A 16,027-nucleotide genomic window follows, 5' to 3' on the forward strand; every position below is an offset into this window, starting at 1 on the left:
CCACCTTTGGAAAAATTTGGCAGTATTTTAAAAAGTTAAATGTACATTACTATACAACCCAGCAATCCCACTCCTAAGTAGTTATCCAAGAGAAATAAAAACACACGTCTATATGAAGACTGTTATGTAAATGTTCACAGCAGCTTTATTAATAAATAGCCTAAAACTAGAAACAACCCAAATGTCCATCAACTGGTGAATCGATAAATTGTGATATGTGCCATGGAATATATTACTTGGCATTAAAAAGGAATTAACTGGCTGAGCATGGTGGCTCATGCCTATAATCCCAGTGCTCTGGGAGGCCAGGCAGGATCACTTGAGCCCAGGAATTCAAGACAGCCTGGACAACATACTGATACCCCATCTCTACAAAAATAAAAAAATTAACTGGGGCTGGGCACGGTGGCTCATGCCTGTAATCCCAGTATTTTGGTAGGCCAAGGTGGGTAGATCACCCAAGGTCAGGAGTTTGAGACCAGCCTGGCCAACATGGCGAAACCCAGTCTCTACTAAAAATACAAAAATTATCCAGGCATGGTGGCGGACTCTTGTAATTCCAGCTACTTAGGAGGCTGAGGCAAGAGAATCGCTTGAATCTGGGAGGTGGAGGTTGCAGTGAGCTGACAGCCATTGCACTCCAGCATGGGTGACGAGCAAAATTCTGTCTCAAAAAAAAAAAGAAAAGAAAGAAATTACTTGGGAGTATTGTTAAAAATACAGATTTAGGGACTTCACTCCAGTGATTTTGATTTTTAGATCTGAGGCAGAAAATAGAAATGAGCCTTTTTTTTTTTTTTTTTTTTTTTGAGACGGAGTCTCGCTCAGTCACCCAGATTGGAGTGCAATGTCGCGATCTCCTCTCACTGCAAGCTCCGCCTCCCGGTTCACGCCATTCTCCTGCCTCAGCCTCCTGAGTAGCTGGGACTACAGGCACCCGCCACCACGCCTTGCTAATTTTTTTGTATTTTTAGTAGAGACGGGGTTTCACCGTGTTAGTCACGATGGTCTCGATCTCCTGACCTTGTGATCCGCCTGCCTCAGCCTCCCAAAGTGCTGGGATTACTGGCGTGAGCCACCATGCCCAGCCAGAAATCAGCATTTTTAACCAGACCTCTAGGTGATTCTGATATAGGTAGTCTTTAGCTTTAAGGCACAGGGTTAAGAGGTCCCCAGTTCTCCTAAGATAGAACTCAAACTCCTTAACATGTCTTCCAATGCCTTATAAGATCTAGTCCCTGCTTAGCTTTTCACCTTCATCTGTAAGTACCACCTCCTACAACCTAGACTTAAGCTATACTGTATTTTCCCATTTTTAAAGTAAACATAGCCCTATAATGCTTTGTTCTCCCCTATTGATCCTGCCCCATCTAACCTTTCAGCGAGCCAACCAAACACACACACACACACATAATGATACACACCTCTGCCTTGCTAATACCTATTTACCATTCAATTTAGACATCAATTCCTCTACTGCGAAGACATCCTTCATTCCCAACTCTGGGATAAGTACCCCTCCTAAGGGCTACTAGCCTCCTGTATTTCCCTCACCATAACACAGTTATCTAAAGTATTCCACCTATTTAATTATTCATCCCAACGAATCACTGTCTTGTTCTCTAGTGAATCCTCAGTGCTTCACACTGTACCTAGCATATTGTAGTACTTAATAATTATTTATTGTATTTAAAAATGAATGACTTTTACCTATAGAAGTATGAAGTAAGGGAAGCAGAATTTAAAAATTGTACTTACTCCAGCCTGGCTGGAGTAAGTACAACATGGTGAAATGCTGTCTCTACTAAAAATACAAAAATTAGCCAGGTGTGGTGGCGCACTCTTGTAATCCCAGCTACTCAGGAGGCTGAGGCAGGAGAACTGCTTAAACCTGGGAGGCAAAGGTTGCAGTGAGCCAAGATCGTGCCATTGCACTCCAGCCTGGGGACAAGAGCAAGACTTCGTCTCAGGAAAAAAAAAAAAGAAAAAAGAAAGTAATCCTATTTACAATAGCTACAAATAAAACAAAATACCCAGGAATTAACTTAACCAAAGAAATAAAACAGCTCTATAGTGAAAATCATAAAACACTGAGGCAAGAAATTGAAGAGAACATGAAAAAATGGAAATATATTCCATGTTCATGGATTGGCAGAATCAATATTGTTTAACTATCCATACTACCCAAAGCAATCTACAAACTCAATGCAATGCTATCAAAATACCAATGACATTCTTTACAAAAATAGAAAAAGCAATTCTAAAATTTATATTTTAGATATAAACGTATCTAAAATTTATATTTTAGATATAAACGTATCTAAAATTTATATTTTAGATATAAACGTATCTAAAATATATATTTTAGATAAATGTATCTAAAACATATATTTTAGATATAAATGTATCTAAAACTTATATTTTAGATATAAATGTATCTAAAACATATATTTTCGATATAAATGTATCTCAAATTTATATTTTCGATATAAATGTATCTCAAATTTATATTTTCGATATAAATGTATCTAAAATTTATATTTTCGATATAAATGTATCTCAAATTTATATTTTCGATATAAATGTATCTCAAATTTATATTTTTGATATAAATGTATCTAAAATTTTTATATTTTCGATATAAATGTATCTAAAATTTATATTTTAGATATTTTAGCCAAAGCTATCCTGAGCAAAAAGAAAAAAAAGTGGAAGAATCACATTACCTGACCTTGAATTATACTACAGAACTATAGTAACCAAAACAGCATGGTACTGGCATAAAACCAGGTACATAGACCAATGGAACAGAATAGAGGATCCAGAAACAAACCTATACATCTATAGTAAACTCATTTTCAACAAAGTTGCCAAGAACACATATTGGGGAAAAGACAGTCTCTTCAATAAATGGTGGTGGGAAAACTGGATATCCAATATGCAGAAAAATGAAACTTAACCCCTACCTCTCACCATATACAAAAATCGAATAAAAATGGATTAAAGACTTAAATCTAAGACCTCACACTATGAAACTACTAAAAGAAAACATTGGGAGAACTCTCCAGGACATTGAAGTGGGCAAAGATTTATTAAGTAATACCCCACAAGCACAGGCAACCAAAGCAAAAATGGACAAATGGGATCACATCAAGTTAAAAAGCTTCTGCATAGCAAAGGAAACCATGAACAAAGTGAAGAGACAACCCACAGAATAGGAGAAAAATATTTGCAAATATTTTCTCAGGATATATAAGGAGCTCAAACAACTGTATAGGAAAAAAAATCTAATAACTCAATTAAAAATGGGCAAAACATCCGAACAGACGTTTCTCAAAAGAAGACATACAAATGGCAAACAGGTTTATGAAAAGGTACTCAACATAATTCATTGATCATCAGAGAAATGCAAATGAAAACTACAATGAGATATCATCTCACCCAGTTAAAATAGCTTTTATCCAAAAGACAGGCAATAATAAATGCTGGCAAGAATGTTGAGAAAAGGGAACCCTCGTACACTGTTGGTGGGAATATAAATTAGTACAACTACAACAGAGAACAGTTTGGAGGTTCCTCAAAAAACTAAAAATAGAGCTACCATACAATCCAGCAATTCCACTCCTAGGTATATACCCAAAAGAAAGGAAATCACTTTGTCAAAGAGATGTCTGCACTCTCATGTTTATTGCAGCACTATTATTCACAATAGCCAAGATTTGGAAGCAACTTAAGTGTCCATCAACAGATGAATGGGATAAAGAAATGTGGTACCTATACACAATGGAGTACTATTCAGCCATAAAATAAAGAGAAATCTCATGGGTGCAGTGGCTCACACCTGTAATCCCAGCACTTTGGGAGACCAAGGCAGGTGGATCGCTTGAGCTCAAGAGTTTCAGACCAGCCTTGGCCACGTGGTGAAACCCTGTCTCTACAGAAAATACAAACATTAGTAGGGTGTGGTGGCATGTGCCTATGTAGTCCCAGCTACTCAGAAGGCTGACGTGGGAGGATTGTTTGAGCTCAGAGGTTGAGGCTGCAGTGAGCCACGATCACACCACTGCATTCCAGCCTAGGCAACAGAGTGAGACCCTGTCTCAAAACAAACAAACAAACAAAACCCCCTAGAAGTTCATATTTTGGTAAGAGTAAAAAATAATTTGGAAGTGGATAGTACTCTTTGGTTGACTCAATTATTCCAACTATGGAAGGCAAGCAGAAGAGAGAATATGGTTAAACAGATCTTGATTCTCAAGTTTATAATCTAAGGTAAACAATATTTTTTCAAGAATGTTTACTGCCCAGGTGTGGTGGCTCATGCCTGTAATCACAGCATTTTGGGAGGCCAAGGCAGGCAAGTCACTTGAGGTCAGGAGTTCAAGACATGGTGAAACCCCATTTTCTTTTTTCTTTTTTTTTTTTTTGAGACAGAGTTTTGCTCCTGTTGCCAAGGCTGGAGTGCAATGGCGCAATCTCAGCTCACCTCAACCTCTGCCTCCAAGGTTCAAGTGATTCTCCTGCCTCAGCCTCCCGAGTAGCTGAGATTACAGGCATGTACCACCACGGCCGGCTAATTTTGTATTTTTAGTAAAGACAGGGTTTCTCCATGTTGGTCAGGCTGGTCTTGAACTCCCAACCTCAGGTGATCCACCCACCTTGGCCTCCCAAAGTGCTGGGATTACAGGTGTAAGCCACTGCAAATGGCCAAAACCCCATCTTTACAAAAAAAATTAGCCAGGCGTTGTGGTGCACACCTGTAATCCCAGCTACTCGGGAGGCTGAGGCATGAGAATCCCTTGAACCTGGGATGCGGAGGTTGCACTGAGCCGAGATTGTGCCACTGCACTCCAGCCTGTGTAACAAAGTGAGACTCTGTCTCAAAAAAAAAGAATGTTTACCTATCTATCATAGCTTGCCAGGAATAAGAACAAAATAAAAAACAAGAATATTTACCTAACAAAAAGACATCTGATTGATCAACTATAACTATAAACTGAAATGAAAAAAAAGTTTGGCAGTAAGTAGACTAGATCTAGATAAATAACAATATATAAGATTATTAACTATAAATAATTTTGGAACATTTTTCTTTGGTTTATTCCTAAGGACATGGCAGAAGTTTCATTTTACCAAATGCTTAATGAATTACACCTTTATATACTAAAAGAAGAAGGAGGAACAGAAATCTAAGCTCCTAGTTTGTCAGCTAAGTAAGACATGCCATTTTATTGAATCCCCAAAAGTCAATTAGGAATGAACCTGTAATTCCCATTAGGAAACTATTGTTGAAAGGTTAAGTAACTTGTCCAGGAAAGAACAAAGCAGGTAGGGTGGAAAGTGGGAACAGAGTTAACATTTATTATCAAGTCTGTAGTAAGCAATACCAAGTATTTTACATACATTTTCTTGTTTGAGCTTCACATTACCCCTAAAAATATATACTACTCATTAATGTGCTAATAAACAACCAGCTCCCTGGGGAGATAATGTGTGCATATCTATATCTATCTATATAAATCTATAAAAATGTTACTAATATAAAGCATGTGTAGCTTACAGCTTACAAATAATAAATATAAAATACTCTCTTTGTGAATTCCACACAGCCAGTTGATTCCACAAACTTTCAATAATTTTTCCAAACTCTTCTACCTCAGCCAATTTATGATGGCAATTCAACCATCATTCGATGTTTTCAATCTGCTAATCTTTTCCCAACATATTTCTTGTCCTTAAGTCTGACATTTGATTTACTATTAAACTACCATTCCTCATCCATTACCATTTTTCAACCTCATACAAACTTATTAAAATGAAACTTCTTTCAGTTTTAGCACTATTGATTGCAATAATGCTATCTTTTTAGCTTTTTGTATAATTGCAGGGATTGTAATTTTGTTTGATTCTACATTATTACTTGCAAAATCTTGAAAATAACTCAAGGCCAGGAATGGTGGCTCACACCTGTAATCCCAGCACTTTGGGAGGCCGAGGTGGGCGCATCACTTGCGGTCAGGAGTTCGAGACCAGCCTGATCAACATGATGAAACCCTGTCTCTACTAAAAATACAAAAAATTGCTGGGCGTGGTGGCAGGTGCCTGTAATCCCAGCTACTTGGGAGGCTGAGGCAGGAGAATCGTTTAAACCTGGGAGGTGGAGGTTGCTGTGAGCTGAGATCACGCCACTGCACTCTAGCCTGGGCGACAGAGCGAGACTCCATCTCAAAAAAAAAAAGAAAAAATAATTCAAAATACATGTTTTAAAATTTCACTTAAATGATATTATTTTCCACAGTGAAGAAGTCCAAGAAGGTGATTTTAACAAACAAAAACAACTTAAAATGATGTTTCTAATAAAAGACATGTATTCATTACTTTTTAGTAATACATTCTTAGGCAGAGGTTTAAATCTATTTTTGACTAGGTGTGGCAGTTCATGCCTGTAAGCCCAGTGCTTTGGGAGTCCAAGATGAGAAGATCGCTTGAGGCCAAGAGTTCAAGACCAGCCTGGGCAACATGTGACACCCCATCTCTACCAAAAGTTTTTAAAAATTAGCCAGGTGTAGTGGCATGTGCCTGTCGTCCCAGCTACTTGAGAGGCAGAGGCAGGAGAATCACTTGAGTTCAGGAGTTTGAGGTTGTAATGAGCTATGATTGTGCCACAGCACTCCAACCTGGGCAACAGAGTGAGACCCTGCCTCAAAAAAAAAAATTATTAAATGGAATGACTTCAAACTGATGACTTAACCAAATATTCAACTTGAGAGTCATGCTTTCTAATGCCAATTTTTAATTTTTCCAAAGCTTTTGTAGTGCATTCTATTAATTTTTTAATTTTCTGAATGTTAGTTGATCTTAACTGCAGTGCAACTGAAAGTAATGAAAATTATTTAAGAATATCAATCATTAAAGTAAGGTATTGCAAGAAATTACTATTAGCTGATCTTGTTGCCAGGCCAGAATAAAAAGAATGAGACAAATGCATTTATAATGTAGGATATGTGTGCCATGTAGCATTAGCTTGGTAAAGTACATGTCCACCCATCTCAACCTAAGTACTTGGCTAATTTTAATAATTTCAGTTTCAAGTTATTTAGCTATAATTTCCAACTGTTTCCTTTTTTTGGGTTGGTGGTAAACAGAATAAATTTTATCCATAATATTGTTATTTTTTCTTGAGATGGAGTCTCACTCTGTCTCAGGCTGGGGTGCAGTGGCACAATCTCAGTCCACTGCAACTTCCGCCTCCTGGGTTCAAGTGATTCTCCTGCCTCAGCCTCCTGAGTAGCTGTGACTACCGGCGTGCACCACCACACCCAGTGAATTTTTGTATTTTTAGTAGAGACAGGTTTTCACCATGTTAGCCAAGCCAGTTTTGAATTCCTGACCTCAAGTTATCCGCCTGCCTCGGCCTTTCAAAGTGCTGGAATTACAGGCATGAGCCACCGTGCCCAGACTATCCAGAATATTTTTAAATGATTGACTTGTTTTATTTCAGATACTGAATTATAATTGGTAACAGAACCAAATGATGACATTAGGAAATTTTTCTAACAAATCTGTGGCCACTCCAGTCTTCTTTCCCATTATTGTGAAAGCACCATTAAAACAAAATGCAGCTTACTTTCAACTATTCATTATTAAATTTCAAATATTCATTACTGAAGCCACATTTAAAGTAGACAGTATTGGCTGGGCACGGCGGTTCACGCCTGTAATCCCAGCACTTTGGGAGGCCAAGGCTGGTCGATCACTACAGGTCAAGAGTTTGAGACCGGCCTGGCCAACATGGTGAAACCCTGTCTCTACTAAAAATACAAAAATTAGCTGGGCTTGGTGGTGCACGCCTGTAATCCCAGCTACTTGGTTGAGACAGGAGAATCGCTTGAACCCAGGGGGCAGAGGTTGCAGTGAGCCGAGATCGTGCCAGTGCACTCCAGCCTGAGGGACAGAGCACGACTCTGCCTCAAAAGAAAAAAAGTAAAATAGACAATAATGTAGTAGAAATATAATCTGTGTGGCAGACACCAATTCTTTTTTTTTTTTTTTTTTTTTTGGCGATGGAGTCTCGCTCTGTTGCCCAGGCTGGAGTGCAATGGTGCGATCTCTGCTCCCTGCAACCTGTGCCTCTGGAGTTCAAGCGATTCTCCTGCCTCAGCCTCCTGAGTAGCTGGGACTACAGGCGCACACTACTACACCTGGCTAACTTTTGTATTTTTAGTAGAGATGGGATTTCACCATGTTGTCCAGGCTGGTCTCGAACTTCTGACCTCGTGATCCACCCACTTGTGATCTGCCCACCTCAGCCTCCCAAAGTGCTGGGATTATAGGCGTGAGCCACCGTGCCCAGCTGACACCAATTCTTTTAAAGCAACAAATATCTTTACCAGTACAGAAGCTTATTCGACTGTGTACTGGAGATAAATCTCTAGGTAATTTTCTTCCAATATGTAGATGTCTCATCAATTATAGTGCATATTTGCCATTCTCTTCCAAGATTCTTAAATATGTTGACATAATTTCTTTTGCAGTATGCTCTGCTATTCTTGTTGCACCGTATCATGTATGTAAACATTTGCCTGTATCTACTCCATTTTTCCCTTTCAACTCTATTGTTCCCTTCACTATCAGATAAAGGCCTATGAGTTTTTTGTTTGAGACAGGGTCCTGTTCTGTCGCCCAGGCTGCAGTGCAGTGGTGTGATCTCGGCTCATTACAATCTCCAACTCCTGGGCTCAAGGCATCCTCCCACCTCACACTCCCAGGTAACTGGGATTACAGGCACACACCACCACACCCAGCTTTTTTGTCTGTTTATTGTATTTGTTTGTAAAGACAGGGTTTTGCCATGTTGGCCAGGCTAGTCTCTAACTCCTGGCCTCAAGTGATCCCTGCCTGGGCCTCCCACAGTGCTGGGATTACAGGCGTGAGCCACTGCACCTGGCCCATGCCCATTCTTTATGTATTGTCTATGGCTACTTTGGCACATTTGGCACTACAGTGAGAGCTGAGTAGCTGTGACAGAGACTATAAGTCCCACAAAGCCTAAAATATTTACTATTTGGCTGTTTACACAAAAGGTTTGCTAACATATGGTCTAGAAAAATCAACAAAACAATAAATCACGCCCTGACTTGCTGCATTTGCCCATTTCCATAGTGTAAATACTCCCATTACAGCCAATTTCGTGCTACCAATGTGACATTTCTGAATAGAGTTGGGAAGAGATGCATACAACATATGTAGTATTTCCACAGGGGATACAATGGACAAATAACCTCAAGAGCAGAATTATTAGTAAAATGAAGAAAAAAACCACAAAGTGATGAGTTTTTAGTATTTATTATCTTTATTTTAAAATTTTTTTTTAGAAATAGGGTCTCACTCTGTTGCCCAGGCTGGAGTGCAGTGGTGTGATCATAGCTCACTGCAACATCAAACTTCTAGCCTCAAGCCATTTTCCCGCCTTAGCCTTCCAAAGCACTGGGATTAGAAATGTGACTCAACATGCCTGGCCTATTACTTTTATTTTTAAGATAATTTAATTGTAGCTTATATAATTTGATTTCTAATAATGGTTGTGCTTATGAACTGGCTCATAAAATCCCTGAAAATTTAGCAATCAACCTAATGCTAGCTCTATCTTCAAAAGGAGGCTTTGGGAAAGCAAGTAATTTTTGTATCCACTAAAGCACAGAGCTAAAAAAAATATTGGGGGGAGGGGAGACATCTATTGAGGGAACGCCACATGCAGGGTAACGTATTTTCTGGAGTACTATCCTGTATTGATATTGTATGCTCTTTAGCATTCCCATGCTGTCTGCCACTTTTGCTGGAGTCTAGGTACTTGATACTGTTAATGCAAAATAAGTAGCAGGCCATTAGTTTGGAGTTGTTTTTGTACCCAGAAAGCAATCCAAAATTTAGAGATATTCCTTGCACCTTCTGTTTGTTTTGTTTTTTTGAGATGGAGTCTCGTTCTCTCATCCAGGCTGGAGTGCAGTGGCGAGATCTCTGCTCACTGCAATCTCCACTTCCCGGGTTCAAGTGATTCTCGTGCCTCAGCCTCCCGAGTAGCTGGGATTACAGGCACTTGCCACCACGTCCGGCTAATTTTTGTATTTTTAGTGGACACGGCGCTTCTCCATGTTTGGCTAGGCTGGTCTCGAACTCCTAACCTCAGGGGATCCGCCTGCCTCAGCCTCCCAAAGTGCTGGGATTACAGGTGTGAGCGACCGCGCCCGGCCCCTTGTACCTGATTTTGAATGGAGTTTCAACCAATCACAAACAGACAACCAGCCAAGTGGTTATATAATTAGGGACCTCCCATGTGACCATACCCAAATAAGGCAAACGCTTAGCTGTAGCCAATCAAATTTCTTTACTTTCGTGTTCAGCCTATAAAGTTTGATGCCTAGGCAGCTAGAGCAGGGGTGTCTGAGCCTCTTCTGGTTTTGACTGTTGTCCGATTCAAAATCTAAGTTTGTTTTGTCTGAAATTTTTATTTCTACAATACCTATCCAGAAATCAGTCTAGGCTGGATATTTGAAGGAAGAAGGGAATAACTGGCTGGCATATTCATCATCTGTTGGAAATCTCTCTTCTCCTTACACATTTTCATTAACTTCTTAAGAAAGTGTAATTACAAGCGTTTTCCCACAAGCAGCCCCTACTAATAACGCATCAAGCTGCATGAATTCCGAAAAGCTTCAGAAAACTTGTGGTCTGAAACCCTACTATGCTTGAGGTACAGGAAAGAAGGAGACTATCAAAAGGCATCATGCAGCTGGCACGGAACTGGGACAAGAATTTGGGGGCAGGATGGCCAAGTGCTAGGCCAATTGACGGTCTCCAAACCATTAGCACAGCTCCTATTCTGAGTGGAGGAGTAAAAACAGCTGTTGGAGAACTTGGAAGTCATCCGCCCTTGTCAAACCGTTTTCAGGATTACTGTACTTAATTCAGCTTTTTCCACTACACCACACAGCCTCCTGTAAAACACCCTCCCTGCACAAAACTTACCCCCAAAGCACCAGGAACCTAGCTGGCTACAGTTGAGCTTAGGAAAAACCTGAGTGGCTCCAGAGTCAAACTGCGATAACTTTGAGTCAGAGGAGTTAAGGACAAAGTAGAGCTGCACAGAGGCCCACGTCGTGCAAGTGCGTGTCTCCTTCAGAGAAAGGCGTGCCGAGGTAGACTAGGCCCCGGGCAGCAAAAACCCTGTCCCATCGCCAGCGCCCCGCACCGCCAGAGCGACTGGAGCAGACGCGAGCGCAGGGCACGTAGCCGGTGGCGCGCACGCTCAGCCCGAGGCCGCACGGGAGGCTGGCTGGCGTGCGCGCCCCCGCGGCGGTGGGCGGGGTCCGGGGCGGGGCCGCAGGAGCAGTAGGTGTTAGCAGCTTGGTCGCGACAGGTGCGCTAGGTAGAGCGTCGGGACCTGTGACAGGGCTGGTAGCAGCGCAGAGGAAAGGCGGCTTTTAGCCAGGTAAGGGCCTTCTCTCTCCACAACCGGAGAGTGCGGGAAGACCCCGGCTTCTCTCCACACCCTCTTTCTCCTTCGACTTTTGGGGCGGGGGGAGTGCAAGGAGTGTGAGTCCCTCCCCCTCGAGATAAGGGGTCGAGGGACGCTGATCCTCCGTTCTTTCCTCACTTCTGGGGCCTGCGCTGGGTGGGGAGTGCTTACGTCGGGCTGAGCCTTTGCTGCCCAAGGGCGGGAGCTGCAAATACCCCGTCCTCTCCCACCGAGAACACTGCATTCTAACTGTATACTTTCTGGTGTGGTGGAGGAAGGTGGCAATTCATTAAAACTCCAAATACCCTCCTTCCAGGGAAATACTCTAATATTCAACTGCTCTTTTTCCTTCATTTTCAGCCATTCCCTCTCTTTTCGATTTTTTCTCCCTTCCATTACGCCAGCTGAACTCTGTTTAAGACACTTACACCCTTTTGAGGAATGTTGAGAATATAGCAGTCCTCGCAGCCGATGTGTCATCCCCGAATCGCTATCGTGTATATATCGCTGGCACTTGCCCCCGACATATGTTGGTGTTAATGTAAGGTAATTGTACACCCCTGGCTACACATAGTAAAGCTTGAAGTTGTAGCTGCTAGGAACTAACCATCTGGCACCCTTCCTAGCCTCCTTACTGATGCTTGCAAGAACGGTTTAGCTGATCCTGGTGAGAGATATTTGAACTACTATTGTCTTGCACCTAACTCCAGCTTTCAAAAGTCTGCCTTGGACGGGCGCAGTGGCTCACGCCTATAATCCCAACACTTTGGGAAACTGAGGCGGGAGGATCGCTTGAGCCCAGGTGTTTGAGACCAGCCAAGGCAACTTAGCGAGACCCTTGTCTCTACAAAAAAATAAATAAATAAATAAAAATAAAAGATAAGTCTGCCTAATCCAGATCTGCCTAATCCAGATGGTTCAATTGACTTGACTTTTCAGGTTAGTCAAAGGTACTTAGGGAGTTATCAGTTTTTAAGGCAATGCCCATTTTGGGGAGAGGTTTTCTTTTGCATTAAGTATTCTTTCTTTTGCTCTTGATTTAAATGGTTTCACACAGTACCTTTTATCTGCTTAGTTACCAATACTATTCACAAATGCTAAATATTTCAGGAACCATGAAATAACACCAATCCTTTCTTCTGAGGTATGATGTAGACACAAAAGAACATGACCCCTAACAACATGTTCTAAGTTCCTGTGGAGGTATAACCAGGGTGCAGGATGATCACGTTTTAGATAGATCTTCAAAAAATTATAGAGTTGGCGTGAAAGAAGGCAAAAAAAAGTGTGTGTTCATATATGTTTTCTTGTTTTGCATTGATAGAACAACATATAATGTAGTAGGTAATTAGTTTAGGAACTTATTTCATTCTTTGGACAAAATATTGAGTGCCTTTCATGTCAGTCCTACTGTAGATTCAAAGTGCCAAACGTCTTTACCCTAAAAGAACTTAAAATCAAATGGGTTGGACAGATCCACATACAATTTATGGTATTAGTGAGGTCATTTCTATACTAGAGGTCAGCCCCAGGTACTGTAGGAGCATAGGGAATATAGGTGTTTTGTTTTGTTTTTTAATTCTCTCTTCTGCTTTTCCTTAAAAACAAAAACCTCTGAGTAATAATGAGTGATTCTCTTCAATCTATGTGTTTGTATCACTTTCATATTTCTTACCCTCTCTTCCTCCAATTCTATGGCCTATGGAAAATGGGATTAGACCCTGTTGTTAATGTGGCATTTAGTAAATAGTTGGATCTGTTTCCACTATTCTGTATTGGGCTGGGAAGTGTTGTTAGCAGGTAGTCCCTGGGAAGAGAACAGTATATTGGCAACATTAGCAAAGGAGTGCCATTTTGTAAAAATTACCTCATTGTATAACTTTCTTTAACTTGGTACACTCAAGCTTTGTTCCAGACTCTGGTTAAAGGTGGGGCTAAATTTCAACCTAATAATTCTAAAAGAAAGCTTCAGAAGCTAAAACAATTCACATGTTGGTGACAGGGGATACTTTTTCCTGCTGAGATGCCCTCAAAATGTTTTTCTCTTTCTTTTTTTCTTGGGTGGGGAAGACAGGGTAGATAGGTGGGTGGGGAAAAATGTTTTTAAGTATAATTTTGACTAGTGTTTCTTCAGGTTTCAAATTCTTATATTTTCTCTGGTATTTTTCACCAGTTAACTGCAATTAACTTAGAGCCCTCGTACCAAAAAAATTTATCAAAGACACACACACAGACACAAAAGAATATTGAGAGTGTGGGAGTTCATTAGACATCTTTGGCATAATAGGGCACCTAACCACAAATTGGAAGAATTTATTATTTAAATTGACAGTGAAACTAGTTTCAGGCATTCTTAATTCCATACACTATTAGATAGATGACTTTTAGATTAGAATTGTACCCTTTCTGCAGATAGGAAAATGTATAACTTGAGTCCTAAGTCAGTAATTTCCATTAGAAAAGGCAATTGTTTTTTAAGTTTGCTATTGTCTTTCACTGTATGTTTTTTGATAGAAAATTAAGGTACTTCATTTTAGATTGCATACAGTAATCTCCAGGTGAGGTTACTTAACACAGCCTCTTCAGGTTATTAACAAACCAGTGGTTGTAAATGAAGTAGTTTCTACTTAATGATTATGGAGTTGAGATTCTATGGTGGATGATAAGGTAGGACCATACTGATGAGTTTATTCTGAAGCTGGGTGCAGAGTCCTCAAGACTCAGTCAAATTATTGTGCTACTGAAGACCTCTTTTCATAAAAAGGATGGAGTTTGACCTAACAAGCAATCCATTATTCAGCATGTCAGATGATTTCTTGACACGTGAAAACTTTCTAGAGACTTCCTGTGTCCACTCATAAGAAGTTAACATGATACCATGAAAATTTTACATTCTTTTGATTTTCTTTTAAATAATTTCTTAATACTACTACCCTGGGCCGGGCGCGGTGGCTCACGCCTGTAATCCCAGCACTTTGGGAGGCCGAGGCGGGCGGATCACGAGGTCAGGAGATCGAGACCATCCTAGCTAACATGGTGAAACCCCGTCTCTACTAAAAATACAAAAAATTAGCCGGGCGTGGTAGTGGGCGCCTGTAGTCCCAGCTACTCGGGAGGCTGAGGCGGGAGAATGGCGTGAACCCGGGAGGCGGAGCTTGCAGTGAGCCGAGATCGCGCCACTGCACTCCAGCCTGCGTGACAGAGTGAGACTCCGTCTCAAAAAAAAAAAAAAAAAAAAAAAAAAAAAAAAATACTACTACCCTGAAACTAAGAACTTTCATCTTTAGGGGAAAAAAAGATGCAACTTTTTTGTACTTCTGATAACAAGTGTGGATCTATTTTCCCCCTTAATTATTCTGTAACAGAGCTTGTGATATGGAAAACTTTACAGTCCTTCAAATATGTTTTGTCTTGCACAAAGTGTTGCCATTTTTGTTTCATTACCCATAAATTAGTCCCAATATCCGCTTTACTTAGTTTTAGATTTCCACAATCTTCTTTTTCTCCATAAACTGAAATTCAAGCTAATGCCCCGGGACTTCTTTATTTCATAGTCAGTTTTACTAAACAGGTAACATTTGCTCAGATTTGGCGTCTGAGCAAAAATTTGGCTTCCAGCACTACAGGAAAGCTGTCTGTCCATGCATAGTATCCAGTGGTTTCTGTCTAATGGTCCTTACCCCTTGGCAATAATTGACCAAGTGAACAACTTGTCTAGTTCTTCCTTTCATTTGCTTTTCTTGACATGACTACTATCTGGTTCTCCATTTTCTAATCTAACCACTTACTCCCATACTCCATTAACTCAGTCTTTTTGCCCCTTAAATGCCGGGTTCACCATAGCCCTGCTCAGCTTCCTATTCTCACTATACTTTCTCCCTTTATAATCTGATTTCTTTCCATGACTTCCACTATCACCTCCATGTAAGTGGCCTGAAAATTTATCTTTTTAAAAAACTTTTTTCATATTGTATATATAATTCTTGTTTTATTTTCATATATGCCAACACATTTAAAAATAAAAATTATAGATATTTATATTATTATAAAATAAAAACCATATATGTTTATTATAGAAAATGTGGAAAAAACAGGCTGGGTGTGATGGCTCATGCCTGTAATCCCAGCACTTTGGGAGGCTGAGGCGGGTGATCACTTGAGGTCAGGAGTTCGAGACCAGCCTGGCCAACATTGTGAAACCCCATCTCTACTAAAAATACAAAAATTAGCTGGTCATGGTGGCGCATGCCTGTAGTCCCAGCTACTAAGGAGGCTGAAGCGGGAGAATCCCTTGAACCCAGGAGGCAGAGGTTGCAGAGAGCCAAGCTCATGCCACTGCACTCCAGCCTGGGTGACAAAGCAAGACTCCATATCGAAAAGAAAAAAAGAAAATGTGGAAAAAACAAATTATAAAGAAGACAAAATAACCCATATTCCATAGTCTGTTCCAGAGAGATCTATCATTTGATATATTTCCTTTCAGTGGTTTTGTTTTCTTTGATATACACACAC

The 16,027-nt window shown here is 40.4% G+C and overlaps 1 protein-coding gene across 2 annotated transcripts in view; it reads left to right on the forward strand.

Moving 5' to 3' along the window:
* Window positions 1-11,320: 11,320 nt before the first annotated feature.
* Window positions 11,321-16,027, forward strand: part of LIMA1 (LIM domain and actin binding 1) — a 108,020-nt gene continuing 103,313 nt past the window's right edge. Inside the window, exon 1 of one of the 2 annotated variants that reach the window (XM_063694639.1) lies at window positions 11,321-11,488. The gene's annotated coding sequence lies outside the window, so the exon portion shown is untranslated. The remainder of the gene's footprint in view (window positions 11,489-16,027) is intronic. The other variant, XM_063694640.1, reaches the window with a different exon arrangement.

The sequence above is a fragment of the Gorilla gorilla genome, chromosome 10 (assembly GCF_029281585.2).
Source record: "Gorilla gorilla gorilla isolate KB3781 chromosome 10, NHGRI_mGorGor1-v2.1_pri, whole genome shotgun sequence".
NCBI lineage: Eukaryota > Metazoa > Chordata > Mammalia > Primates > Hominidae > Gorilla > Gorilla gorilla.